Here is a 14,510-nt window from a genome sequence, read left to right as displayed (position 1 = left end):
AGCTAGCCTGAAAACCCGATTGGCCTGGTGTTCCTCCAGAACAGGGTTGGGAATCACTGCTGTAAAGGATGGAAATGGCGCTTTAGGTGTCTAGCAAACTGGCCTGGTGCAAAAGTAATACAAGTTCTGACAAGTTTGCAAACTCATCCTAGAAAAAGTGCTACGTACCTCATTGTTGAATATCACTATGGTCACCTTCGAAGTACTCCCCTTGGGAAGCTAAGCACCAAGGCCAGCGCCTAGTGCACCCTGCAAAGCAATTTTTGAACTCTTTCTGGAATGCCCATCAGAGCTGTTGTATTACCCTTCATGTCCTGAATGTCATCAAAATGCCTTCATTTCAATATTTCCTTTATCTTTGGATAAAGGAAAAAAGTCATTAAGGGCCAGATCTAGTGAGTAGGGAGGGTGTCCTAATATTGTTGTTTTCTGGCTAAAAAAAACCCTCACAGACAGTGCCATGTGAGCTGGTGCATTGTCTTGATGCAAGAGCCATGAGTTATTGGTGAAAAGTTCAGGTCATTTTTGTCTAGCTTTCACACAGCCTTTTCAGCACTTCCAAACTTGGTTAACTGCTTGTTCACTTGGTTCAAATTCATAATGGACAATCCCTCTATCAAAAAAGGTTTGCAACATCGTTTTGATTCTAGATTTGGACAGGCAGAACTTTTTTAGTCATGGAGAATTGGCTGACTTCCATTGTGCACTTTGACACTTTGTTTCAAGGCCGTATTGGTACACCCATGTTTCATCACCAGTGAAACACAGCCCAAAACATCGTCTTGCAAATGGTCTTGGCAAACTTCAACTCTCCTTTGCTTTTGTTCAGTGGTGAGCTCCTTCAGGACCATTTGTGACCCTGTACCCGCTGTGTCGGCCAGACAAATTCGGCGGTCCAGATAAAGTTTAGCGGGCTGTAGTTTGCCCATGTTTGCCCTAGGCAAACCTTTAAACTACAGTTCAGCCTAGATTATGAGCTTAAACTGGACTAACCTATTGGAAAAATGAAAAATCAGATATGGGAAAACAATGTTAACCCCTCAAACAATGCATAAACAAAGACAGAGTATCCAATTTTCGATTTATTTATTGGGGGCGTGGCTTGGATGCGCAGACAAATGGTCGGGTGAAAGAAAAATTAAGAAAATTAAGAAAAATTAAGAAAAATTTTTGAAAGAAAAATTAAGCTATCGAATTAGTTTTTTTTTAAAAATGGTAATTGGGGGGATTAGTTATAAAAAAATGGCATCGAGCAAACAGATGAAGAATGAAGTAACTGGTGCAGGATTGGGGAGTGCAAAAAGGTCAAAGACAGAACCGGAGACTCCTTCGAAAGTGCCGTTGCCCAAAGAGGATAGCGGTGACATTTTAGCATAGCTGAAACTAATTAAAGAAATAGTTTCAGACAATGCTCAAAAGCTATAGGAGGTGAAGGATGAAGTTGCAATCCTCAATACATATGGAGAAGATCAAATCTAAAATAGATCAGATGGAAAAGAGAACAGCAGCAAATGAATCTGAAATAAAGATATGTAAATCATATAGGGAGAAAGTGGACACTCTCAAGAGAGCTTGAAGACTGTATTAACAGGGGAAAAAGGAACAATTTAAAGAATTGGGCTCCCGGAGGGAGTTTAAAAAAATGATACAATCTCCTTCCTAGAAAACTTTCTCCCGAAGATCCTGCCTCTAAAGACAAAGTATCCATTAGAAATAGAGAGGGCTCACAGGATCCCTACAAGGAAAACAGGTAAACTGGGGCCATGTCCACTTATTTTTAAACTTTTAAGGCAAATCATGGAAATTATCCGGCTTGCAAAAGAAAATAAAAACTTGAAATGTCAAGATTCAAAAATTCATATAGTGCTGGATTTCGCTAAGGCCACCGAGGATAAAAGGAAAAAAATTACTAGAATTAAGGCCACAAATGAGATATCTAGGGGCCAAATATGGCTTATTGTACCCTGCTATGAGGGTTACATAAAGCCAATAAGACAATGAGTTTTGAAGATCCTGAAAAGTTAAGGGTCTTTTTAGATTCATGTGAACAGCCGATGATTTCATGAAATAAAAGGATTTATTGTCACTCACTTATTTAATTGACTAATTTTTAAGTTATTATTTAAACAAAGATGGGATTTTCACATAAGGATATGGAAGGAATGAAGGATGGAATCTTTTTTGAATTAACTGTTATAACCGTCCTTGATGCAAAGTGTTAATAGATGAAATTCTATTAGAATACTTTAAAAGAATGCTCAAGATATATGCAAAGTAGCTGGTTTCCATGGCGTTTAGAATGTAACCAATGACTATTCCAGACTTGGACCTGAAGCCTGAGCTTGTGCCATACTACTAAGGCAGGAAAAGGTTCTATATTGAATTAGAAAAAGAATCTGAATTGCAGGGGCTCTGTCTTGAAATATGGTTTCATCAGCACACTATGAAATGCCTGACAGACAATGAGTGTCTTTATACATGTGTGCATCTCCTCACCTAGGAGGCAAGTGGAGTTGGGAAAAATGGATAATCAAACTAAAGAAGAGGAAAAAGCAGGGGAAAGCACAAAAGTTCGTGGAAAACCCTGAGCTCTCTGGAGAAATAGACCTGTCATTAAAGTTGGAAAGCTAAACAGAGGCGAGCGTATGGAATACGTTCTGTAGGGGGAAAATGGGAACTTTTGCAATCTGAAGACACTGCTTTACTAATTCTGAAAATACTTTAAATGATTTTGAATATTAGTCTGGAGTACACGGCAATAACAGACAAGGTTTTCATTTCGTCAGGTTGCCAGGCACGGCATGGCCTTTGCAACAGAGATCTGAAACTCCTGAAGCTTGCACAAAGATGAATGACTGGTACCACTTTACTAGTGCTTCTTTAACGTAAATTAGTCTGTATGTATCTCAACTGAAGAAGGATATAATTTCAAAACCTAAGTTTGGAAAGTGTCCTTAGATGACAAAAGGTGACATAGCATAGCTAATGTCAGTCAATTGGTTCTAGCAAAAAAAAAATAACCAGTCACATATTTAAAACTTTAAAATGCAGGACAACGGTTCGGAGCAAAAATTTAAATTTATTAAGTTATGACACTTAATCCAGAAAATCTGTTGGATGTAGCTCAGGATATAAGAGTTAATACAGAGAGCATCTGAATACTTCCTTAGGCGAAGTTTATTCTTTTGATGTAAAGGAAGGTTCTTGTGAAGATAAACTGTGCTCATATTTTACTGTGAGATGAAAATTAAATTTGCAGCAGAGATGTGTTTTCGTGAGAGGAATTTTTGTTTAGATTCTTATCTAGCCTGGTTTTCAATGAAATAGAAGATATTTATCTATTCATTAAGAAATTTATTGAGTATAGTTTTATTATTTGTCAAAATCAAATTAATTAGAATAGTATATAGGCTGAAATAAGTCATTATTGAGATCAAATGTATGAAATGTGATTTTCCTGTGGATAAGTATAAATAACACTGCACAACAATTTTTTGGTTAAGTCTTGATTCCTGAAAAGTTTTTGGTGATTATGACAGGTACCAACTTGGTATGCTCAAATATGGTTTTGGTTTTACTGCATCACGTAAGAACTATGAGAAATAGACATTTTTATGTTTACTGACAATAAAATATATAGTCAAGTTTACGTTTCGCACAAGCGACTAAATGAAACAGAATTAAAAGTGTTTTGCTCCCGAGTTTCTTTTATATTCAGTGTCTGGTGCATCACGTTGTAGCATCCAACAATAGTCGGCAAGCATTGACGGATTCCAATTGCCCTGGTATCGTTTCTCCATCGTAGCTATGTCTTGATGAAACCTTTCACCGTGCTCGTCACTCACAGCACCGAGATTTGCGGGGAAGAAGTCCAAGTGTGAATGGAGGAAATGAATCTTGAGTGACATATTGCACTTCATTCTCTTGTATGCTTTGAGAAGTTTGTCTACCAGCTGAATGTAGTTTGGGGCTCTGTAATTGCCCAGAAAATTGTCAACAACGTCTTTCAAGGCTTTCCAGCCAATTTTTTCCGGCCCAACTAACAGATCTTCAAATCGCTTGTCACTCATAACATGTCTGATCTGGGGGCCAACAAAAATACCCTCTTTGATCTTGGCATCAGTTATTCTTGGGAACATCTGTCTTAAATAACGAAAACCTTCCCCTTCCTTGTTCATTGCTTTCACAAAATTCTTCATGAGTCCCAGTTTAATGTGAAGAGGAGGCAAAAATATCTTTGTCGGGTCAACAAGCGATTCATGTGCTACATTTTTCTGTCCTGGAACTAACTTTTTACGGAGTGGCCAGTTCTTTCTAGAATAGTGCGACTCTCTGTCTCGGCTGTCCCATTCGCAGATGAAACAGCAGTACTTTGTATAGCCAAGCTGCAGTCCTAGTAACAGAGCAACGACTTTGAGGTCTCCACAGATATTCCAGTTATACCTGGTATACTGGACATACTTTAGTAACATTTCCATATTCTCATATGTTTCTTTCATATGTGCTGCATAGCCAACAGGTACTGAAGGATAAACGTTGCCATTGTGCAACAGAACAGCTTTCAGGCTTAACATTGACGAATCAATGAAAAGACGCCACTCTTCCGGGTTGTGATCACAACCAAAGACCGAGAACAATCCTTCAATGTCACAACAGAAACAGAGACTGTCGACTTGTGCAAAAAATTTGGTTATATCATGATGCCGGTCTCGAAACACAGAAATTTTCGTACCTGGTGATAGCAAACACCATTCCTGCAGTCTCGAACCTAGCAGCTCAGCTTTTGCTTTTGACAGACCCAAATCTCTGACCAAATCGTTCAATTCGGACTGTGTTATCAGATGTGGATCGTCTGATGAGGATGGTTCAAAATCCGGGTCAATGTCACTGTTAGAACCCTGCACTGCAGTTTCTTCATCTGGTTCGTCTAAGGTCCAATCCTCTGGTGGTTTCGGAACTGGAAGACTGTCATCATGTGGCATGGGTCTCATTGCTAAAGGCAGATTAGGATATTCAATTGACTTCTTGTTTTTGGCAGAGAAACCAGACACATTAGTCAAACAGAAATAACAGTCCGTCACATGGTCTTTCTGTTCTCGCCATATCATCGGAACAGCAAATGGCATCGTCTTTCGAGTACCTCTGAGCCAGGCTCTCAGACTAACAGCACATGTCGCACAGCAAATGTGAGGCGCCCATTGCTTGTCTTGATCACCTATTTTGCAGCCAAAATACAGATGATAGGCTTTCTTTACAAGGGCAGTCATCGAACGTCTCTGAGGCGTAAGTGTATATTCCCCACAGATATAGCAGAATGTGTCGCGGCTGTTACGACACCGACGAGACATATTGCCCGACACCAAAACGTCTATAGCATCAAGCTTACTTACTGTTATATTGCTACAGCTACTATACTACTATACTTTACTATACTGATACTATATACACACACGGACTATCTATATTAACCAAATGAGCAGGATCGGTGTATGGAAGCCACCATTATAGCATGGTGAGACAGCGCAAGCTCGTTCAGACCTGCCCAGACATGCCCAGGATGTCATCTTCCATAAAACAGCTTCCAACCTGGCTAGATTTTATGCATGGACATACCCAGGCGGCACAAACCGTTGTTGATAAGACACTTATGGGAGAAAAAATTGTTTGCATCCAAATATAAGAAAAAATCACGACAAAATTGAAGATTTCTCTGAAATGGTACGTGATGGGTAATTTTTGATGTAATATTCATGATCAGCACCCAAAATTCTATAAGAAACACCCAGCAGTGTTCAGGAAGCAAAAACTTTGTTGTGCAGTGTAATGATAGTTTGGCATTGGTAAAGATTATAGTAGAATATAGGAAATTAAATTGGATAATATTAAATTTTAGGATGGATAGAATATAGAAATAGTCCATATTAATTAAATGATTTATTAAAGAAATATTAATTTGGAGGGAATCCATTAAATATAAATAATATAAATAATTGATTGAAGGGAGGTAAGGGTGGACATGATAACCTGATTAGATACATCATTAATTGTCAACGTATAGTAGAATATAATAGACTAAGAAGAAATTAAAAGGAGCAATATAAAATTTTAGGATGTATAGAATTGCTATATAATTCATAATATCTAAATATTTTATTAGATGAAATATTGAAGTGGTGGGATCTCATGAATTGAAAAGTCTTTATAATTTATCTAGCTATATTGATATTAGAATTACATATAAGTATATTAATTTTGCAAAAAAATATATTTAAAAAAATAGTTGTAATTTAATAATACTTGTTATTTCAACGGGTTACTTTATAAAGATACACAATGATATTTATATGCTGAGATAATATGGATTCTTGGTGGTTTATATTAAGTGTTTACAATTATCATTAGTATTTTTTAAAGGATGTGGATAAAAGTTTGATTAATATATAACCTATAAATCAGATTATAAAATTTGATGGCTTATTATAATTGTATAATTAGTTTTTAAATATAGCCTATGAGGAGTTTGTCGTCGTCTGATATCATATGTGTTTCCAAGTTTTCACTTATGGGGGGGTTGGGAAAGGGTGGGAAGGGAATATGGAGGAAGGGGGAAAATAGGGATTTCTTTTCAGTTTTTAAATTCGGGAGAAATGATTTAGTGTACATTCATTACAATTTGAATTACGGGAAGATATTTATAAGTATTATGTATAAACTGTATAATGGATTTTAAAATATTTTCATTAAATGTTAATGGCCTCAACCATCCGATTAAAAGGAAAAGAACACTATTTTTAAAACAGAATGCGGATATTTGCTATATCCAAGAGACATCTGTCTACTATAGATTCTACAAAACTAGAGGGGGGTTGGATTAAGCATTTTTTTTTTTTTGCCCCTGCGGTAGGCAAGAAGGCTGGAGTAGCTATTTTAGTGAATAGAAAATGTACTGCTTTATTTAAATTAGTTGCTTCAGATCCTTTAGAAAGATGGGTACATGTAGACATGAGCATGGGAAATACTACGATGGCGCTCTTCAATGTACATGCCCCGAATTCAAACCAAAATGAATTTTTTAAGTCTCTGCAAGAACTGGTTCTACAACTGGCTGCTTCTAATTTATTAGTGGCTGGGGATTTTAATGCTGTTTTGGATCCTTTGATGGATAAAAAACCTAGTAAAATTATGAAATCATTAGGAGTAAGTAATTTTGTTCATTCTTGTGACTTGAAAGATATATGGCGAATACTTTATTTTGATGGTCGGGAATTTTCTTTTTGCTCCTATGTTCATAAATCCTTCTCAAGAGTAGATTACATTTTTGTTTCAAATCAATTAGTAAAACAGATAACACAAGCCTCCATATTCATTCATACTTATGCTTAACCATTTAATCCCATCAATTTAATATTTCTCTAGTAAAATATTTAATGAATATGGACTAGATATGGACTAGTTATGAATTCTAACTGTCCTAAAATTTCATGCAACCCAACTTAAATTCCTTTACTTCACTATAATCTTTACCAATACCAAAACTATCATCTAATATAATAAAACGCTAAGCCGCGCATGCGCACTTCCTCTGCATGCGTCCGTTTTCCGTGAGCTGTAGCGACCCGCAGGTAGCAGTGCGCATGCGCGGCTTAGGGTTCTGTTTTTCGGTCAGACCTGCTCCCTGCTGCTCCTTGCCCTATTGTATTTTTTAGTTGAAAGACGCAGCGGTGGCTCCTCTCACGATCCCCGCCTGCGTCGGACTTCTGACGCAGGTGGAGATCATGAGAGGAGCCACCGCCGCGTCTTTCAACTAACAAAAAAAAAAAATACGGTAAGGCAAGCAGGCCAGACCAGACCGAAGCTCAAAATTGAACTGCCAGTTGGCCGGCTCCCTTGCCAGAGTTATTTTTTCTGTTTAAAGGTGCCGCCGCAGCTCCTGTCACCAGGCTGGCTAAACACTAACACGCCGCGACTGACCCCCCCCCCCCCCCCCCGCCGACCCTACCCGGCACAACTGAAACCCCCGTTGACCCTCCCACCGCTACAAGGCTGACAAACCCGGCAAGAGCAGCAGCGTCCCAGGCACACTAAACGCTGCTTCGGCTCTTCTACTGGCATCAGGGACGCGGCAGAGGAAATTAGGCCATTAGAAGACCCGAAGCAGCGTTTAGTGTGCCTGGGACACTGCTGCTCCTGCCGGGTTTGTCAGCCCTGTAGCGGTGGGAGGTCAACGAGAGTTTCAGTTGTGCCGGGTAGGGTCGGCGGGGGAGGGGGAGTCAGGCAGGCATCGGGGTGGGGGGGGGAGTTTCAGTGGAAGGGGAATGGGAGGCAAGCAGGCTGGCATCGGAGGAGGAGTGGGGGGTTCAATGGAAGGCAGACAGCCAGGATGGCATGGGGGGGTTCCATGGAAACATGCTGCTCAGGGGGTTGGGAGGCAAGCAAGCAGGCAGGCATGGGGGGGGGGTTCAGTGGAAGGGGAATGGGAGGCAGGCAGGCTGGCATCGGAAGGGGGGTGGGGAGTTCAATGGAAGGCAGACAGCCAGGATGGCATGGGGGGGGGGTTCCATGGAAACATGCTACTCAGGGGGATGGGGGGGGTTTCGGTGGAAGGGGGATGGGAGGCAGGCAGGCTGGCATTGGAGAGGGGGTGGGGGGTTCAATGGAAGGCAGGCACGCAGGATGGCAGCCGGGGGGGGGGTTTCCATGGAAATATGCTGCTCAGGAGAATGGGAGGCAGCCAGGCTGGCATGGGGGGGTTTCAATGGAAGGGGGATGGAAGGCAACGGAGGGGGTGGGGGGTTTTCAATGGAAGGAAGGCTGGCATCGGAGGGGGGGGGGGAGGAAGGAGGCACTGGGGGTACTAAGGACATAGAAAGGGCCACTAAGGACATAGAAAGGGCCACTAAGGACATAGGAAGGGGCACCATGGACATAGGAAGGGGCACTAAGGACATAGGAAGGAGGTACAGGGAGATTCACAGACAGAAAAAATGACAGACAGGCAGCATGCAAGGAGAGAGAGACAAAGAAAAAAAATACCCAGACAGACAGACATGAAGGGAAGGGGGGCCGACAAAGAAGAGGACTCGAGCCGCAAGGAAGAAGCTGGGCCTGCCTGCCTGTGGGGAACGCTATAAGGGAAGGGGGGGCCATGGAGCAGGCTAGACCACGGGAAGGGAAGGGAGAGGAGCCGAACGGAATAGCCAGATCGCAGCAGCAGGACACAATGCGGGTGAGGGGGCCGAACAGAGCAGGCCAGATCGCGGTAAGAGAAGGGGTGGGGGAAATGCTGCAACTGCTGCATAGGGACCTGGCGGGGAAGGCAAATACCGCTGCTGCTGCACAGGGAAGTCAGGGGGGGGGAGGGAAATGCTGTTGCTGCTCCACAGGGAAGTGGGGTGGAAATGCTGCTGCACAGGGAAATGGAGGAAAAGAATGACAAACAGACAGCAGAAGGGAGGGAGACAGAAAAAGGGAGTCAAGGAGAGAGAGAGAGAGACACAGCGGGAGAGAGAGACAGAAAGAAAGACAGACAGACATATATTCTAGCACCCGTTAATGTAACGGGCTTAAAGACTAGTTAGTTATATTTATCCTCCACAGGAAACATTTCATACATGTAATGTCTCAATATTGAATTATTTCAGCCTACATATCATATTTAATTTGAATTAACAAATAGTAAATAAATTATATTCATCAATAATAAATTTCTTAAGAAATAGATTAAATATCTTCTAACCCAATTGATAATCATGCTATATAAGAATCTAAGCAAAAATTTCTCCCATAAACACTTCCCCTAAGCAAATTTAATTTCAAGCTCCTGGTAAAAGGATGTAAGAACATAGTTAAAGTTTTAAATATGATGTGTCTGGATATTTTCGCTGAGAGACTCGACTTACTGACAGTATCCTATTTCTCCTTTTATCTTCTAATAAATAATCCATACTTAGATACTGGAATTACTTCTTTATTCAGCTGATATAAATGTAGTCAAACATCTGTTAAAGAAACTTTAGTACAGTGACTCCAAATCACTATCATTATGTTAGCATCGGGAGCTCAGATCTCTATTTCAGAGGCATTTCCGTCAAAAGCTCTCAATTATTATTCCTGCAGAATGCCCACCTTCTTGCAACTCTTCCCCTTTCAAAACAGGAGAGGAGGAGGTGATATGCGTCAGCTACCTGGATCAGAGCTGGGGCTAGTGCGACAGGGAGAAGAAGCTAGGGAACAGTGGCCGCGCTCTAAAACCTTAATATCCTGTTCCAAATTAGAAAATTGATTTTGAGCTGTTTCCTAAGATATGTTGAATATGAAATAATTTGACCTTTCATGGTAGCCTTAAAAGCATCCCATATTGTCACCACAGAGTTCTTTTGAATCATTTATTTGAAAAAATTAATTTATTTTTAACTGAAATTCTTCAAGAAAATGGGAATCCTCTATCAATGTATTATCGAATCTCCATAAGAATTGTTGTTATCCTGCCTAACAGTTTTAAACTAACCCACACACCCCCATGATTAGACAAGATAATTGGAGGTTTGTGTTACCTGCTGATTTAAATGATTTGAAACGAAAATATAATCTATTCTTGCAAAAGATTTGTGAACTTGAGAGCAAAAGGAAAATTCCCGTTCATTAAAATGAAGTATCCGCCATATATCTTTCAAATCATAAGAATGTACAAAATTATCTAATCCTAATGATTTCAAAATTTTACTAGGTTTTTTATCCATCACTGGATCCATCACAGCGTTAAAATCCCCAGCCACCACTAAATTAGAAGTGGCCAGTGGTAGTACTAACTGTTGCAGAGTTTTAAAGAATTCACTTTGCTTCAAATTTGGGGCATATACATTAAATATCGTCTAAATAGTATTTTCCAGGCTCATTTCCACATGTACCCATCTTCCTAAAGGATCTGAATCCACCATTTTAAAAGTAGCTGAACATTTTTTATTCACCAATATAGCTACCCCTGCCTTTTTCCCTACTGCTGGGGCAAAAAAAAAAAATGCTGAACCCAACCCTCTTCCAGTTTCTTAGTTTCTGTGGCCGTCAAGTGAGTCTCTTGAATACAGTATATATTTACATTTTGTTGTTTCAGAAAGGAAAGTATTTTTTTTTCTTTATTGGATGATTTAGGCCATTTACATTTAATGAAAATATAGGAGATACCACAAACCAACAAACGCCTCAATTGAATCATAATTCCCCTGTATCACAATGCTTCCCAATAAATCAGTAAGTTTATTTTCTTCTTGCACATCCAAACCCATATTTAACAAAAAACCCTCTCCTCTCCCTCCCCATCGTCCCCACATAAAATGACTGCCTTTAGAACACACATTGTGTTAGCAATCCCAAAAAACCCTCCCCCAGGCAACTTTATCTCTTCCTTCCTCTATCATAACTTAAAATTAAAAAACTTAGACTAAATTATTTTCTCATTACCAATTCATATGACAATGAAATCTCTTATTCATTTTAAGAAATTTTCAAAACACCTATTTCTCTTTCTATTGAATATAAAGTTAAATATCTCATAATAGTCATCAAATAACTTCATATTGATAAAATAAAACAATAAATAATTTCATAAAACATTCATTTACCATTAATTTCCTCTTTTCCCCATCACTATATCCACCCATTCCCATGTACCCTAAAATTCAACCCAATATCAAAAAAATTTAATAGCACTAGTCATATCAATTTCCAATAAAAATATGTATCATTTATATGAAATTACTGTCCATATGAACTATTACAATAAATTAATGAACTTATTCTCTAAATCAATTATGTGAATTTTCCCTAGAAAATCTCTAATCACCATTAAGCAACAATTATCTTCCTTCCTTGAAATTCATTACTTTAACCTTTTCCCCCTAAATTAATAGCGAATATATCTAAAACAAGTTCATCCTTATACATATACCTGAAATTAAAACCCCATGTTTCCTTTGTTATTAAAAGTATATTCGCATTCAATCTTTAACATTTAACTCATTACTTTCAATATACACCTGTCTACACCTAATACTACAGACAATTGATGACATTTACCCTACATCTCATGCTACTGTAAATAATTTTTTCAATAAATCAAATACAACTCATTGTAAAAACTTTTAAATTCATTAAAGAAAAATTTCCCATCTCAAGCATATACTGTGAATTTTAAAGATAAAATATCCCTTTTCTTTTTCTTGTAACTTGTAAGTAAAATTCATCAGCGACTCTTCGAAGAATCACAGGCTGACAAAATTGAATTTCATTTGATAAATGACTAAATTAAGTAATCAACAACCTTAAACTTTCCTTTATAGAACCTTGGCATTTTGATACTAAGAACATGACCAAGTCGCAAAGGAAACATGAGTCGCCATTCTAACCAAAACCAGTCTGGGATATTATCAATGGACTCTGGGAGGACCCAGTACATAACTTGATGCAAAATATAGGCCTGATGATACCTATAGAAATTAGGAAAATTTACCCCCACCCCCCTTTTGTAAAGACACTAAAGCAATTCTAGGAATTTTACCCAGCCAAATAAATTTTGTTAGAATACTATTTAATTTTTTATAAAAAGACCCCTGAAAAATAACTGGTAACATTCCCATTTGGTAACAAACCACAGGTAAAATCATCATTTTAACAGTTTGTACTCTCCCCCACCAAGATAAGTGCAGAGGATTCCATTGCTCACACAATTCTGTTACCTTCTGTAATAAACATTTTTCATTTACTTTCATTGTATCATCCACTGTATTTTTGATCCAAACTAGGAAAGAAAATATTCAAGGAAAAAGGATGGATTATAAATAATTTTTGGACATTTTCAAATATTTATTCAAGTAACTACTTCAAGACTGGTTGAAGAACTACAAGATTACATGGATCTTGGGTCCTCCCAGAGCTCATGGAAAATATCCCAGATTGGTTGTATTTGGAATGGCGACTCATGTTTCCTTTACATTTGTCATGTTCTCAGTATTAAGATGCCTAGAAAATATAAAGATAATAGAATATTAATGGATACATGGAAAGCATTGCATTATGTTAGTAATTTAACACCTAATCCAATACAATCTGGATATATGAATAAAAAAACCAAGGACTGGTCTTTAGGGACATTTGGAGCATTGAGATTAAGCATCAAATTTCTGCATCTCAATGGCCACGAATTTGGTCTTGGAGGATGAAGTGTACAGTGTTAGCATCTATGAGTCAAACTTGGTTCTTTTTGTTACACAGCATTTTGAACCCCAGTTCGATTACAAAAGTTAGGCAGCTCTAAGTCTAATAGGTGCTGGCATTGTAAACTTGAAGCAGGGACTCTAGATCACTTATTATTCTATTGTACCTTTATCATGGCCTTCTGGAAATCAATTTGGTCCCAAATTAATTGTTTGTTAGAAAATCATATAGCATTAACATATGATACAATTCTCTTTGGTATGTCGAGAACAAGGAGCCAGATTTCATCAAGTAATAAATTTTTATTGATAATGACAGGAGTCGCCTTTCAACATATAACAAGTAATTGGAAAAATTATAGTAGATTAAATTGTACCTTTTGGTGGAATTCATTATGTCACATTTATAAAATGGAAAGCATAATTGCTATACAAAAAGGTAATTACAATAAATTTATAAAGATATGGGGGCCATTGACAACCTACTGTAATGAATAGATGCCATTTTCTATTGGAAGTTTATTTGCAAATGGGGGGAGAGGGGGAGGGTGGGTTGTCTAAATTATACGAAAGGTTTAACATATAAATAAGAGTATTTATATTTGTATATTTTTGATTAAATATGAATGGAATGGGTGGGTGGGATGGGAATAAACTTATGTATCTGAATATTAAAAAAAAATAAAAATTACATGGATCTCAATTCTAAAGTGGTTGTTTACATAAAAGAAAATTTAAGCTATTATTGTTTGTATTGGATGATACTGGAAGTTTTTTACGGAGATTGAAAAGTTTTTCCAGCATTTGATTTATGGAGAAGTTCTCTTAAGAATTCTTAAATTCATGCTGATGAAGATGTAAAAAAAAAAAAAAGCAGATCATCTAAAACTGGATATTACAGATATAGTTGCGGGAGGAAAGGGGTTCTTCAAAAGAATTCTTTTCTCTTATGGTTCTGAAAGGATTTTAAAAAGTTTTTTGTTTGGGCTCATCGGGAAAGGAACCAATCTTTATAATAATGTCTGTTTTATGTCTTGTGATATATATAATATGGCTTATTGCTATGTTCATATATATATTTTTATTGTTTTATCTTAGTGGTTTCAGATATTGATCTGAAAGATTCAATTGAGATGGAGTTAGTACCAAAGGTATTGGGATGGGGTTCTTAATTTCATAAGCATATATGAGGATGAATTTATATTAAAGGTATTGGATAACAGAAGGGGAAAAAAAGTGAGATTCAAAGAGGGAAGGGATATGGAAGAAAATATATTAATTCTTATTCAGAGGTGTTTAATT

The 14,510-nt window shown here is 38.0% G+C and overlaps 1 protein-coding gene across 3 annotated transcripts in view; it reads left to right on the top strand.

Moving 5' to 3' along the window:
• ESPL1 (extra spindle pole bodies like 1, separase) overlaps positions 1-14,510 on the top strand; it is a 370,011-nt gene that overhangs the window by 109,605 nt on the left and 245,896 nt on the right. The window lies entirely within an intron of this gene.

This window comes from Geotrypetes seraphini, chromosome 3 (genome assembly GCF_902459505.1).
Source record: "Geotrypetes seraphini chromosome 3, aGeoSer1.1, whole genome shotgun sequence".
Taxonomy (NCBI): Eukaryota; Metazoa; Chordata; class Amphibia; order Gymnophiona; family Dermophiidae; genus Geotrypetes; species Geotrypetes seraphini.
This window is presented reverse-complemented; position numbering and strand designations above follow the sequence as displayed.